Below are 16,472 nucleotides of genomic sequence, written 5' to 3'. Positions count from 1 at the left end.
TCATATACTGTATGTGTTTGCTAATGAAACTTAAGCAGTACTACATTGTGAAAGAGTATGTTCCTTAACAAAATGGTGACTGGCATGTTAAACACATAGGTGACCTTGAACAACACGAGGATTGGGGTACTGCCTCATGGAGTAGAAAACCCATGTATAACTGCTGACTCCCCCAAAACTTAACTACCAATAGCCTACTCTTGACCAGAAGACTTACCAGTAACAAAACACTCAATTAACCCTCATTTTGTATGTCATATGTATTATATAGTATATTCTTACAATATAGTAAGCTAGAGGGAAGAAAATGGTATTAAGAAAATTTTAAGGAAGAGAAAATACATTTATAGTACTGCACTGTAGAGAAAAAACATCCGTAAGTGGGCCCGTGTAATTCAAACCTGTGTTGCTCAGGGTCAACTGAATATGTGTGTCTGTATATTATATATTACATATATTTATAACAACCATTACAAAACGTCCTTTGTGAGAGACCCAATTACATCTCTTCAGGTCACGTGGTGAGTTTATTTCATATTATTTATTTTATATATGATATATATATGAAATATATAATATATAAATACGTATTTTTATCTCCTATTTATTTCTATAGTAATAGTATGTAGTATAATGTGTGAATTCCACCTCCCTTTATCTTCTTTATTCTTCTGAACCTAAATAAACCAGTTTTAATACCTCATATATTTTTATTATTGTTTAATTTCATTATCCTTATTACAAAATATAAATGCTTTGACATTATTTTAATGCAAAAAATCATTTTAAATATACCTTTTTTTTATATATTTGCAGGTTGCATTGTGAAATCAGAGTGAAAAATTTAACGTTGTGATATATTTAAGTGGCACTAGAACATTATTGCTTGCCGCTGCTCTATATGAAACAATTTAAACTTACATAAAGGTGAAAACATTCTATTCAAAGTGTTTCTATTAGGTAGTATAAATTGCAGTTTCTGAAAAAATAGACTGGATGATTTTCAGAATAAATGCTATCATCTGATGGCCTTTTTTCAGTGAAAATTTAGTATGTTTAAATTTAAATGAAAGGCTGACAAATATGTAGAAAACAAATTTGAATAAAAGTTGAACATGCAGGACGTAAAGAAGAATTGTATTATTTTTCATTTATGTTTTATTTTAGGTAAATGTGTATTATTATCTCTTCCTTTTCACCAGGAATAATGTCCAACCTTGTTTAACATTACATCTTGGAAGAAGTAGAAATTTTTTTAATTTATTTTTAAGAGAGAGACAGAGAGACAGAGAGAGAACAGCGGATGGGCAGAGGGAAAGAGACACAGAATCCAAAGCAAGCTCCAGGCTCTGAGCCGTCAACACAGAGCCCCACACGGGGCTTGACTCACAGACTGTGAGATCATGACCTAAGCTGAAGTTGGACATTTAACCAACTGAGCCACCCAGGTGCCCCGACATCTTGGAGGAAGTATCAAGTCCATTCATTTACACATGGGTTCATTTAACATAATATGATGTATTGTTGAATATGCCATAGTGCATGGCTTCTGATATTCTCTGGGAGTACAAAATAGTGATCGAGACAGACAAATGACTACATTTTCACCACCCAGTCGAAAGCACCAAAATAGAGGTATGTCCCAACTGTTACATGAGCCCAGAGGAAAGAGTACCTATGAAAGCCATAGAAGGGAGTTTCAAAGGATATTAAGAGTACTTAGTATGCAAGGTAGATAAGAGCGTGTAAGAAGGGCATTCCAGGCACAGTAAAGAACATGGACTAAAACGTAGAAGCAGGCAGGTCGAGGGGCTAAGTGAGAAATCACCATGTAAATCATTCTAAGTAGTGTGGACAGTATTCTACAGGAAAGAGGATGATGAAGAATATTACAAGCAAGGGTCATGGCTGAACTGGGTGTTAGAAATCCCACTGTGGCAACAACCTGGAGAATAGTTTGGAAAGCAAAGGAAAATATGGTAACTATTTCTTATTTTGATAGTCCAGGAGAGAAACATGCAGGAACTTGAATTAAATCAGTAGTGTCATGCTAGGGGAAAGCAGAGGGTGGGCAAGCTCATGAGATGTAAGTGGTAAAAACAGATGTGATAATATGATGAAAGAAAGAGCAACATAATGGTTTCTAAAAGTCTTATGTGACTAAGCGGGTTGGGGTAGAAGTGATGGAGATACAGAACACAAGAGGAAGAGCAAGTTTGTGAAGAAAATGGATGCAGCTTCAGAAATGAAGTTGTTGAAGTTTCTAGGAGATACTCAGGTAAAAATGTGCAAGTCCTAGGGAGTCCTTATCAATCTTGACCTTGGCTCTTGGTCAAGAAAAGAAAGGAAGGAAGGAAGGAAGGAAGGAAGGAAGGAAGGAAGAAAGAATGAACGAAAGAAAAGTGTCCCTTGAACCTGTAGCTATAAGCTTGCACAATAGGATTGGAATCAAGGGTCATGTGATTTATCTACCTCAAAAAAATGAAATCAAAAATTTAGTTTATACTTTGTCCCACTTGACAGTGTCCACAGAAAATTGGTAGAGTGGAGTTGATAGCTTCAGTGGAGAAACACTTTGTAAACACAGAACTCAAATTTAATGTTATCTTGCAGATACTTTCAAGAAATAGGAGCTAACTACTTAAAATTACAAAACACATTATATAACAAGTTATTCTCTATGAAAGTTAGCCAAAAAAAAAAAAAAAACACACACACACACAAAACTGAATTTGACCAGAAAGAACTGTGAATGTTAGGACAATCAGATACAAAGTACAAAATAAGTAAATTCTACTTCTGAAACCAATATTACACTATATGTTAACTAACTAGAATTTAAATAAAAACTTAAAAAAAACCCAGAGTACAAAACGGGTATGTTTTAAAAGTTTAAGTAAATGTATCGGACACACCCTTCATCCTATCTGGCAGTGGCTTGGGCCACCTTTTACTCCAGCCATCACTGAATTAACCAGCTTTGAATTGGTGTAACTTGAATGTGTCCCACCTTAGCTGAGTGATCATCTCTTGCTTTCTTTCCCAGGCTTCTCTGGTGCCAGATGTGGGATGCCTACACATCCCCATCTGGTATGTTTTCACATAGAAGTTTAAGGGCAAGCTTTAATCAGTTACAGATGGGAACTAGTAAATAAATGCCCCCCTCTTTCACTCTTTATAGAGGACAATCCTGAAGAAATTTCTATATGGCTGTTCAGAAGTTTTCAGGAGGACAAAACCCCAATTGCCCACAGCAATGACCACATTGATGACATGGTCTTTTATTGGCTTCCTCTCTCAAACTCCCCATCTAACCTCATGTAAGATCCCTTACATAAGTCTGGGTTTCAGGCTCTGCTTTCTAAGAAAGAGAAGGAATGTAGACTCTGCTTTCTGTGGTGAAAGAGTAACCCAGGCTAAAATAGTTGTGACTACAAGTGACCCTAAAACACAGACACCCAGTGTAAAATTCTGGAACTGTCATGGATGAGAGGAGGTGGAGCTGTGATAGCCCTGGCATGCTGTAGTGTTATAAGTACTAAGATTCTCACTGGAGGGTAAAAATGAAATGAAAGGGGGAGGTTATGCAGTGGCAATGGCACTTGAAAGATATGAGGACAATGATAATTATAAGGATTGTGGAGCTTTCTGGCCTTTGTTATCTGCTTTAGGAACCTCAAAAAAGGAAAATGACAGACTCAGGCTAACCAACTATCTCTTTTAAGGTGTGCTGTGAAAGTAAGAGGGTCTGTATGTCAGTGTTTAAACAGCTTGTTATCTCATAGAGCCATAGAGCAGATAGTGATGAAAACCAGGCCTAGGAATTAATTGTCAGGTTACCAGAATGACAAGGAAGACAATGCACAGCCTTCACAGTCTTATATTAAACTCAGGCCCTAATAGATATAGAGTGGTTCCTTCAGAACTCACTTGGGGACATTTGGTGAATAAGCCAGAACTTCTTGAGCCACAGATTCTTCTGAACCTTGAACTAGGCTTTCTTTACTGGGAAAACCTGTAAAGATCTCAGTTGGGCCTCACAACTTGTATGTCTTCCTCAAGATGGAGTCCTGCCTTTTGTCACCACCTCCACCCCAATAACCAGAGTCAGATCTCAGGATAGTCCAAGTGGGGAAATATTGACCCTGTTATGGGAGGAAGTAAAATACATAGCCCCAAATTGCAAGATGTATACCAGCAGGAATTGCAAAAATGTGTGGTTGAGGAGAACTTGAGGGTGGTAGATGGACAGTGGTGGTGGTATATTAATTAATATTAGAGTACTCTCTCATGACTTAGGGTTTAATGTACTGGTAAGTGATATTTATGCTTCCCAGGTGGATTTTGCATGCTTGGAAATGCCTCTGGCCTAAAGAAAATGAAGTAGAGACATAAGAGATACGCTGGCAGAGTGTTAGAAGCCTCAGAGAAAAGATAATTTCAAAATGGACTTCTTATGTGAGATCAGAGTACTCCTTACCTGTATTTCCTGGGACAGTCCAAAAGATTCCCTTTACTAATTCAATGAGTTAATAAGAAACATACTGGTAAGGGTATGTCTCTTTTGGAAACTTGGTGGCTATCTTCCAGGGTTAGAGCCAGGAATAGCATGTAGTGCCTGATATTGGGTTCCTTGGTAACAATAGGGATAATGATTCAAAATGGTAGAAGCCAGGTTGTGATGAACAAGAGAGGCAAAGCAGATATAATTATTATTAATGTTTGCAAAAGCACAGTGGCAACTGTATGACTTGACCAGAAGGGATCTACAGTGATACCTAACTGCCTGTGGTATTCTTAGGAATTATGTAAGTAAGGAGTCAAGGGTACCACTTGACTTGTGTAACCAGAAAAATATTGAGAACTTGCAAGGTGTATGGTGAAGTCAACTGTTGCAATGGAAAATGAGGGTCCTTCAACAAGTTTCATAACTGAGCTAGTTTTCTGACTCAGAGAATTGATTAAAGGAAAGATAGGGTCCCCTTAAGTAAGAACCCTAGTACACCTACAAGTGTATATGGCAAATATTCTTCCCAACTTTTCCAGAATCAGTCTATGGATGTTTACCACATTAACTCAACTGGGAAAAGAGATTCTCAGCTGACATGATTACTGAGTGACTCAAAACACTGTCCTGGTCCCCAATCCATAGTGGAGTCTCATGGAGTCCAAGGGACAAATGGAAACCTGACCACAGTTGATCTCACATTGATCCAATGGACCTGTGAAGCACAGAATAAGTTGATAGATACCAATGTAAATGGTCTATACTCTCTAAAAAAATGTAGAAACTAAAATTGTATTAACAATACACAATTTAACTATATACTGATCATAAAAGACACAGCTCAAACAGAAGACCTCAGGCTGAAAGGAACACATTCAATCCTTGATGTGCAGTGTTTCATTTTCAATCATGTCAAAGTGTTTTCTAATTTCCCTTGTAATTTTTCTTTGATTCATTTATTAAGAGTATCTTGTTTAATTTCTACATACTTGTTATCCTTCTGTTATTGATTTCTGGCTTCATTCCTTTGTGTTCCGAAACAATAGTTGGTATGATTTCAATCTTCACATTTATTGAGACTTATTTTGCCAGCCAGGATACGGTCTGTTCTGGAGAATGTTCCAAGGGTCCTTGAGATGGATGTGTATTCTGCTGTTGCTGGGTGGTGTGTTCCATAGATGTCTGGTAGGTATAGTTTATTTTCGTAGAGAAAACACAAATGTGTTGATATACTGAGACTTATGATTCAGTGGGAATAAATAGTTAAACAAATAAGAAATGGGACATAATTGATGGCACACAGTACCCTAGGGAGTAGGAAACCATATATAATATATTATAGATGGAAGCATCCACCTTGCAGAATAAGAGATGAACTTTTTCCTTTGATAAGGGGGAGGGGGAGTAAATAAGAATGAATTAAAAAACATATCTAAGGTTTTTTATTTGTAAAGCAGAAAGTTCAGTGCCTGTATAGCTATTTAAGTCTCTTTTTAAGACACTAAAAACAAAATATATGATAGAGTTAAAAAGTTTTCTGACATTTCTAGCTTTAAGAATATTCACTGCAGGGGCGCCTGGGTGGCTCAGTCGGTTAAGCGTCCGACTTCAGCTCAGGTCATGATCTCACGGTTTGTGAGTTCGAGCCCTGTGTGGGTTCTGTGCTGACAGCTCGGAGCCTGGAGCCTGCTTCTGTTCTGTGTCTCCTTCTTTCTCTGTCCCTCTCCAACTTGTGCTCTGTCTCTCTATGTCTCTCAAAAAATAAATAAGTGTAAAAAAATTTTTTAATAATAAAAAAAGAATATTCACTGTGCTATAGATTACAACAGAATACAGATAAATCCTAAATGGAAAGTAATAAATAACAACTTGTTCAGATTTTTAAAGTCTTATGTAGATGACTCGGCTCTTGGTTTTTTATTTATTTGTTTTTTGAGGTAAGGCAGTAATTTTATTTTAGTGACCAAATTTCAATTAGCTCAAGGTCTCTTGAGTATGTTTGTTATTATTTCAGACACCTCACCTCAAATAATTTCTGGGACACCCAAATAATGGTTCCATTTCTACAAATCTTTCCTGGTACTCACTGGTTACAGCAGCTGGCATGCTCACAGGCCCCCTCTTCCTGACTTCTCTGAGTTGATGCCATTTGTCCCAAGAATAGACATGGGCTAATACTTTAGTTGCCCCAGAAACCAATGTTTGATAATTAACAAAACACTAAGGGGGATTTAGGGGCAAAATATGAATAAATATACAAGATAATTTATATCTGTTACTTGAAATGATTACCTTTAGGAAACAATTCCAAGCCAGTCCAAACGTAACTTGGAATTTCTCCCTCACTCCTAAATTTTCTTTGTGGCATATACCTAATAGCTCAACCTCCAGAATCTCTAGATATTTCCCTGCCTTGGAAACCAGGCCCCGGAGCTCAAGGAAAGTCTTTCCCTTTCTGCCCAGGGCTCATTTTATATTTACATCTCTGGGATGATTTTCAGGAGAACATCCATATTTGCCCATTCCTTTTCTCATCTTTGTGTGTGTACCATTTTTTTAAGTAGAGTGCTGCTCCTTTGTCCCTCTTCTTAGATCTTTTAAAAATGAGTTATGTACTTTCACATATCTTTTCTAACCTTGTCCCAATGCAAAAAGATCGTATTTACTCCTTTCTGTCAAAATTTCAAGATCGCATTGTTTGTGACTTGTAATTTGAACAGTGACAGGTAGATGCATGTGAAAAGTAGAAGAAAGTATCACCAGGAGAGTAGGCTAATTGTGGGAATGAGGTGCTCTGAAGTTTCAAACTTTATCCTGACATCGATGAAGAAATATTTGAGTGATAAAATTTGAGGTTACCAACTCAACACGGATGGCAGTGTCATATAAGAAAGACAGAGATATATGCATTATTTTAAAATTTTTTGTATTATTTTCTTCCCTCCTTTAAGGCTCAGGAACATAACAACAAGAGTATTAACAAAGATTTCCTGGCTTAGCTGAGAAAAATTGTTCATGTGAGTATTATCTAAGAGATGCATGATACTGAGCTAACTATTGGGGGATTAAGGATGTAGGATATATAAAATTCCATAACCAATCTGGAAAGACAGCTTAAATGTATTATTGGGTAATTCCTCATGATGTCAAAGATAATGTCTTCCATGAATGTATTATCTATGTGATCATAAATACCTGATGAGACTTGGCTGGGTAGAGCTGACGAGGATATATCCTAGGTAGCAGATATAAGAAGTTTATTAATTTAATGGACAGGAACTATCTTACCTAAATTTCCCATTTTGTTATTATTGACTTTGGATTTCAAATTTCTAAATCCTGTACCCCAAATTCTCTTTTCAATAGTAGAAATATTTGAGAACTTCAAATATGAGTTGGTTTGGAATATGCTACAATTAGTTTCATTTATTTAAATTGGTCTTGAGGACATCCTTGAAGATTGAATATCATGAAACATGCAAAGAATCATGAAAAATGTTGGTGGAACTTCATAGTCGAAGAGTAGCTTCCATAGTGTTTCTGAGCTGATATATTAGGAAATGAGATTTTTAAAAAGATGATGTAAAGAAATGTATGTTTTTGTGACTTTATTTTTGAACAATAACCATCATGAAGGAGTGCTTTTGGATGATCTAAAATACACTTCAATTCCAAAATAATCCTTTAGCGAGAGATATGAGGACTAAAGAACACGTCAATAACAACATTTTTACTGAAAAAAAAGAAAACAGTGGAGAATAATAGAAAGAGTTGATCTCCATTTTTTTTTCTGGCTCAAAAATATCTCCTTTGGATTCTATGGCTTCTTTATAGGTGCTTACTTAAATACTTCCTTACAGTGATTTCCATTATAATACCCTAATGTGATTTTTTAATTATTCTAGATTTTTAAAGTTAGAATGTCATAGAAATTTACTGATGAAATGGGCCTTAATGTTAACATCGCCTGAAGTGCAAAATCATCACTTGCTTTCTTCTTTTTCCTGGCAGCCATCCAATTAACTTCAGATGGTCTATTTTTCGTCCACTTTATAGCATCCCTACCCTAGTTAGAAAGGAATCCAAGTTGGAATGCCCTGTGATTCGATCCCTTACCAGGTGCCACCATGTGGCTTTTAAAAAAGCATAATTTTATTCAATCTCAGCTTATGTGTAGTTGGTAAATTCAGGAGATATGGTCTATAAAACTTTCCTCCATAATAAGCATAATCTTTTGTTGCATAATTGCCCCCTCTTAATTTCTGTTCCAGGATAAAAACAGTAACCCCTTTCATTGGCCTCACACTTTCTGTACACCTAATTAATACCCATATATCAATTCTCTGAGCCTTACTCTGGGCTTTCTAGACATCTTATGATTTCTTAACTTACAAGGCAAAAATTCTGTCCAGCTAGGATGCTTTGTTACATCTTTAAATGCTGTGTGAGATGTTTTGGAGCTTCTGTTTAAACTCTATGCTAATGACTTTATAATTGTTAAATGACTTTTCCAATAAAGTTTGCGGTCAGTGATTTAAGGATTCCTACTTTACCTTGGTGGTACTTGCCAGGTCTTCTACAGGTCAGAAACCAACTTGCTATTCCCATAGTTTTGAATGAAGCAGGGAAGAAAAAATTGATTTTGGAAAAATTTTTACTTTATATTCCAATGGAAAAAAAAATCACAATCTTTTCCACCCTTGCCATTGACATCCACCTCAATATAGGCGATCATATTACTTTTAGAATAATCCTAAGGTTAAAGGAATAATTTTCCAGAGTGAAATTTATTAAGTGAAAATATTCTTAAAATTTCAAACGTCCTAGGATCTTAAGATTAATTTTGATAATTATTTTTGATAAATGATATGGTACATCATAGTCACCTCATCTACCCTCACCACCCTTAAAAACTTGAAGAAGTGGAACAAAACTTTTTCTTAATTGAAATCTTACAATCTGAACACAATTGTATATCTCAAATGGAGAAGCTTGAACCCAGAGAGGTTAAATGACTTTTTCAAGCTCACAAAGCAAAATACCCTAATTTGGAACTTCTCTGCTGAGACTTTTCAGTAGTATTTTTACCATGTATTTTTATTATACCTTACTGAATTTTATTCAAATCACATATCTGTTTCCCTCAGAGACTGTAAACCCCTTCAGATCAGAACATCATAGCGTAGTCCAAATTTGGCATCATATAAATGCTCAATGAGCTGATCTGACCACATACGTCTTTTAGAATTAAGTAATAATATGCTCCCTTCTTTATGCCATCACATAAGCAACCGTTGGGTTCTCTGCTTGGAGATTATTAGTGAATGTTTGTCAGTAACTGCATTATCACATATCGATGCTTTAGTCTTCTGCCCCTGCAGATTCCAAATGGTCCTGTAGCACTTCCATTGTTATTATTGATATCGGAGGCCTTATCTTACTCACCTCTCTAATCTGAACACATTTGACAATTAGCTGTTCCGAGTTCTACATTGAGCCTGTTTTTAAGTTGGATGTGGAAAGAATAAGTGGAAAATTGGATAGGTAAGAGCAAGAGACTGAGGAATTAAATTCAAGCAGCTTGTAAATACAACCTATCTTTTCCTTAAAGGTGCCTTATGTTGTTGTGGCAGAAGGTAATCATTATATTGCCTTTATCCTATTGTACATGGAAAATATTTGCAGGAAGTCATTGTCTAGAAGTAACACCTGGTAGTGTGCAATTGATTTTGATTTTGGTACGTATCACCCAATTTGATTTATGTTTCTAAGGCAATTATTTTTCCACTGGGAAGTGACTAGTTAAGTGTTGAGCAAGGATCTTTATAGCAAGTACTAATTGTGCAGAAAAGAATTAACATGCAGGCCTGCTATCCTTAGAAAATCCTGTTTGCAAGGCTGGCTCTTGGCTGGCATCTGAGAAGCTGGACATTGAGAGGGTTTCCAACACCAGTAACTGATCAAAGTGCTCACTCTGCTTGAACAGTTTGTGCAAACAATATTGTTTATGCTGGAAACCTGATTTCCTTTTGGGAGTCCGGGATTTTGGTACATGCTAGGCAGAAGGTGCCCCATCTGATCAGCTCCCAATAAAACCCTGAGCTCTGAGTTTCAAATTAGCTTCCCTGATAGCTAACACTTCACACATCTTATCACAACTCATACCTGCGGGACTTAAGTATGTCCTGTGTTACTCAGCTGAAAGAGGATTCCTGGAAGCTTGTGTCTAGTTTCTTCTGGGCTTTGCTCAAAGAACCTTTTCCCTTTGCTGATTTTGCTGTGTGCCCTTTCATTTTCATAAATTACAGCCATAGTTCTGCCTATATGCTAAATCCTGGGAGTGCTTCTAGTGAGATCAAATTTGGGGGTGGTCTTAAACTCCCATCATACTAACTTGATAATCATACTGGCGAACCTGTACATAGCATTGATCTGTTCTAGGTGCTGTTCTAAGAATGTTATGTACACAAACTCATTAATTCCTCACTCTGACTTCACTATGTGGATACTATTACTAACACCTCCATTTGAATTGTGAGGAAACCAAGGCGCAGAGAAAGAGCTTGCCTATTTCAGAGCTAAGGATGTAAGTTTCAGATCTAGGATGATATGCCAGAAGGCAACTATGCAGAGAACTGGAGGGAGAGAATTCAGTCGGTAAAGCATAAGCTAATTTCTGCCTTATTTAGCTCAGTGTTTGACTAATCATGGGAAATTTGAATATAACCATATTTTTAATTTTTTTAATGCTTATTTATTTTGGAGAGAGACAGAGTGAGTGGGGGAGGGACACAGACAGAGGAAGACACAGGATCTGAAGCAGGCTCCCGGATCTGAGCTGTCAGCACAAGAGTCTGACGTGGGGCTTGAACTCACAAACCGCGAGATCATGACCTGAGCTGAAGTCAGATGCTTAACCGACTGAGCCACCCAGGAGCCCCTTGGGCAATTTGAATATAAATTTTATTTACATAAAATTTTATTTATTTATATACATATAGAGTTCTCCTATGAGAACTCTGGATTTTTACTCTCACCAGGGATTTCTGCATATCTTTCAATATTTGACTGGTAAGTGGTTTTCCATAAAACAGCCCATGCACCTATGTTTTCCTCTTGTGCCTAAGCAGTTATGCCAATGACAGCTTCCTTCTTTGATTGCTCTTTCAGTAAGAAAAAGGAATGTTTGGGAATGTACCTTAAGACTTTTTTGATTTTGCAGTGCCTGCCTGGCTCAGTTGGTAGAGCATGTGACTCTTGATTTTGGGGTTGTGAGTTCGAGCCCCACATTGGGTGTAGAGATTAATTAAAAAATTTTTTTTAATGTTTATTTATTTTTGACAGAGAGAGAGAGACAGAACGTGAGCAGGTTGAGGGGAAGAGAGAGGGAGACCCAGAGTCTGAAGCAGGCTCCAGAATCTGAGCTGTCAGCACAAAGCCCAATGGCAGCGTTTGAACCCACGAACTGTGAGATCACGACGTGAGCGAAGTTGGGCACTTAACTGACTGAGCCATCCAGGTGCCCCTGGGTGTAGAGATTACTTAAAGATAAAATCTTTAAAGAGAAAAAGAAAAAAAAACTTTTTTGATGGATTCATCTCTCTTCTACAACTTTGTCTCCAAATGAATTACTCAAATTCAGAATTAAATTTATTTAATATTTACTCAAGAATCAAAGCAATATTTTTGTCCAAACAAAAGTATTTGCTTCTGTGAGACCCAATTATCTGGTATCGTGAATAGTGTTCCTTTTTTATGAATGATATTCTTGAAAATTTCTGCCCTTGTGCAAATCACTCTCTTCTAAGATATACTTCAGATTTTTCACCCATAACGTGAAAAAGATGGGTGAGATAACAAGGCAAGTTACTTTCTATAAATGGTGAGTCAAGGGACAATTTATTCTTAGATCACTAAGTCCAGATATCTAGAAACCAGCTTTCGGTTAAAACTTTCACAGAGGGGCACATACATAGAACATTCCCAAAAATGAGCATGACAGTATTATGAGTAAGAGGGTATTTAGAGACTCTCATATTATTTCCTCTCAAAGTACTTACTAATTACAAAGAGACAAATAAGAACATTTTAGTAGTGAAACCTAGTAGACTCCATCATAACCAAGTAATCAGTGTTAACATCATGAGTAGGGAACAAAAAGCTTCTTTTTTTTTAATGTTTATTTCTTTTGAGAGAGAGAGAGAGAGAGAGAGAGAGAGTCAGAGGGAGAGAGAGAATCCCAAGCAGGCTTCACACTGCCAGCACAGAGCACAATATGGGCCTTGATCCACAAACAATGAGATAATGACCTGAGCCGAAACCAAGAGTTCAACGCTCAACTGACTCAGCCACCCAGGCACCCTGAGCCTTCTGACAGAATGCAATGAGAGACAAAAGTTTGCTTTGAAGGTATTCTTACCAAAAATGCATTGCCTGAATCCGATCAGAGGTACACATCAGACAAACCCAAATTGAGGGACACTACAAAATAACAGCATGCTTCAAAAACAATAAAGAATTTCTGATAGATCATTACAGATCAAAGGAGACTAAAGAGACATGAGACAATTTTATGTAATATAAGATCTTGGATCCTAGGTCTGAGAAATAAAAAAGCAAATGCTACATAGCTCATTAGTTATGAAATGATGAAATTTGAATAAATGTCGTATATTAGAAATCACATTGTGTCACTATTAATTTTATGTTTTTGATAATTCTGCCGTGGTTATAGTCTTTATTTTGGGAAATATACAGGGAAATATTTAGGGGTAAAGAGGCCTGATGTCCACAAGTTTTCTGAAGTGTTGCTAAAACTAATAAATGTGTGTGTGTGTGTGTGTGTGTGTGTGTGTGTGTGTGCCTGTGTGTATGTGTGCCTGTGTGCGTACACAAGAGAGACAGAGAGATACCATGACAAGGCACACATGATAAATGCTAACATTTAGGGAATACGGGTGAAGGATATGCCATAATTCTTTGTACCGCATCTGCAACATTTTTCTCAGTCTGAAATTAATGCAAGAATTAAAAAAAATTTTTTTTAATGAGGTCAGAGTCACAAAAGCCTTTAGAGTTAGAACAAAACCCCTGGGCAGATATCATTCATAAGGAGAAGGTTATTATTAAACCGTTTGGTCAGTCAGCCAGTCACACAGCTTGGCTGAGTGCCTCTTCTGTTCAGCCATTCTCCTGTGGAGCTAGACATCCATATGCGTGAACGCAGCAACAAGGACCCTGCCCGTGTGATGCTTATATTCCAGTGGGAAAAGACAGGCAAAAATGCAAACAATTATTTGGTGCATTAGAACCTGGTAATAACTGGGACGCCTGGGTAGCTCAGTTGGTTAAGTGTCTGACTTTAGCTCAGGTCATGCTCTCGGGATTTGTGAGTTCGAGCCCCAGGTCGGGCTCTGTGCTGACAGCTCAGAGCCTGGCACCTGCTTCAGATTCTGTCTCCCTCTCTCTCTCTGCCCCTCCCCTGCTGACTGACTCTCTTTCTCTCTTTCTCTCCCTGAAAAATAAATAAACATTAAAAAAAAAGTTTTTAGGGGCGCCTGGGTGGCGCAGTCGGTTAAGCGTCCGACTTCAGCCAGGTCACGATCTCGCGGTCCGTGAGTTCGAGCCCCGCGTCAGGCTCTGGGCTGATGGCTCAGAGCCTGCAGCCTGTTTCCGATTCTGTGTCTCCCTCTCTCTCTGCCCCTCCCCCGTTCATGCTCTGTCTCTCTCTGTCCCAAAAATAAATAAACGTTGAAAAAAAAATTAAAAAAAAAGTTTTTAAAGAACTTGACAATAACTAAGGAAAAATAAAAACAGATTGCAATAGGTATGACAACCATACCACGAGGACACTGTGGTCGTTGACCTGGTAGCTGCAGGTCTGGGGAGCCCTTTGGCGTCTTCCTCAGGTAAACCCTCCACATTCCAGTGAGAGCTTCCATTCAGTTCAGACCCTCAGTGTGACAGAACCTTTGCCATGCTATAACCACCACCACCCAGACGGTAGGATGACTCACCTAGCTGTTACAGAAGCGTTTTTTCCCCAGAAGTACCAATTTTCATATATTTGGAAAGTAGGACCCGAAGCAAGAAACACAGCACTATTTCTCTGACACTAACAAGTACTGAAATTTGGTTAAAGTAGAATTTTCAGTTAGGTTATTTTCCAAAATCTTTTGAGTCAAGTAGCCCAGAGTCCTATACTTTCAGCAATAGTATGATCCCTTTCTAGCCCTGTTATCCTGCAGAGCCCACATTTGAGACCATTTGACCCTCTAAACAGGTAAGGTTCACCTACAAGTCCTGGGACCACTCACCTTTGCAGGAAGGATGCCCCAGTTTAGCTGTTCTGCTGACTTGACATCAGGTCAAACTCGATGCACCCAGTTTAAGAGACTGAGTCTTTGCCTTTTTCTTAAACCTTGTACCAAAATTCTTCCTACTGAGCCTTACTCAAGGACCTGTAGGTGTGTCCGTGCATGAGAGACAGATTTTTCTGCTGCTTAACAGCCACGGAAGTACTATTTATTAAATGTTTATTGTGTACCAGGTACTGTGATAAAGTCCTTTGTTCTCAGATGGGGGTGCCTTATTATCCTTGTTTTGTACACAAGGAAGAAAGATCTAGAGACTGTGAGTTGACCCAGGCTGCCATAAAGTTGGGTTTAAACCCAGCAGCCCACTCCAAAACTAGAACATTTTCCTAATGCTGACTGCAGCATGCCTAGATTTCCATATTCTATTCTTTCTAGTTTGTCTTTTTCCCTGCTCTCTCTGTATCCTGTTCCATTCACTTTTTGCTAGATTTACACATGCGGTTGCTCTTCCTTCTCTTGGGATATCTTGCTGTTTTTGAGGCTGGGCTTTCCACCCGTGTCTGTTCCTTGGCAGTCTATCCATTCCCAATTTCTCTTTGAGGCTTTCCAGGTAACTTCTTTTTTTTTAACAGTTTTTTTTTAATGTATTTATTTATTTTTGGAAAGAGAGAGAGAGCACATGAACGGGAGAGGGGCAGAGAGAGAGAGAGGGAGAGAGAGAGAATCCCAAACTACCAGAGAGGGTGGTAGTTTCCACTGCCAGCATGCAGCTGGATGTGGGGCTCGATCCAAGGAACCCCGAGATCATAACCTGAGCTGAGATCCAGAGTTATTTGCCTAACCAACCGAGCCACCCAGATGTCCCAATTTCCATGTAACTTCTAAAACACAGCATAATGAATCACAATCCTAGAAGCAGTTTCTTCTCTCTGCCACCTTATAGCTATATGAACTAGGCAAGTCAGTCATTCTTTTTACCCAAAATACGAGGGTGATACTAGTTTGCCAAGGCAGAATAAAACTAATAAAAGAAATGTAAGATGTATGCATGAAAGTAGCCACTATGGTCCCTGAGTCATTAAATTTTTATCTCTGTCTGTATCTGTGTGTGTGTGTGTGTGTGTGTTTAATCTCTACTTGATGCTTAGAAGTTTGTATTTATATATTTTTAATAGATGTGTCTGTAATGGCACTGTTATGTTACACATTACTATATGTATGTTAAAGGAACACCTTTTACCCCAACCCATAATTATGATTTCGTGGGCAATTTTAAGAATTTAAGAATGCTTGGCTACCAAAGTGGTTCCCAGCCAGCTTTCTCTACTAGCACATCAACAAGATGCCAACATACTTCATCAGTGACTCATCTCCCGGAAACTATTCTCAACACTAGAAGGGCAGGTGCCTCCAAAAGGATATTTTACCATTTCTATTGGGGTGGAATATAATTTGAAACATTTCTCTCTCTCTCTCTCTCTCTCTCTCTCTCTCTCTCTCTCTCTCGGTGTGTTCCTCAATGAGAGAGCAGATCTTTCTTCTCTTGAAAGAATTCATCAAAATCTGGATGGGGGTACAATTTGAAAAGCCTCTGAGTTATTTTCATAGCTCCCTCTATACCCACACATATGCTTTTTAGGGGTAGGGTT

The sequence above is a fragment of the Acinonyx jubatus genome, chromosome A1 (genome assembly GCF_027475565.1).
Source record: "Acinonyx jubatus isolate Ajub_Pintada_27869175 chromosome A1, VMU_Ajub_asm_v1.0, whole genome shotgun sequence".
NCBI classification, from domain to species: domain Eukaryota; kingdom Metazoa; phylum Chordata; class Mammalia; order Carnivora; family Felidae; genus Acinonyx; species Acinonyx jubatus.
Note: the sequence above shows the minus strand (reverse complement) of the source record.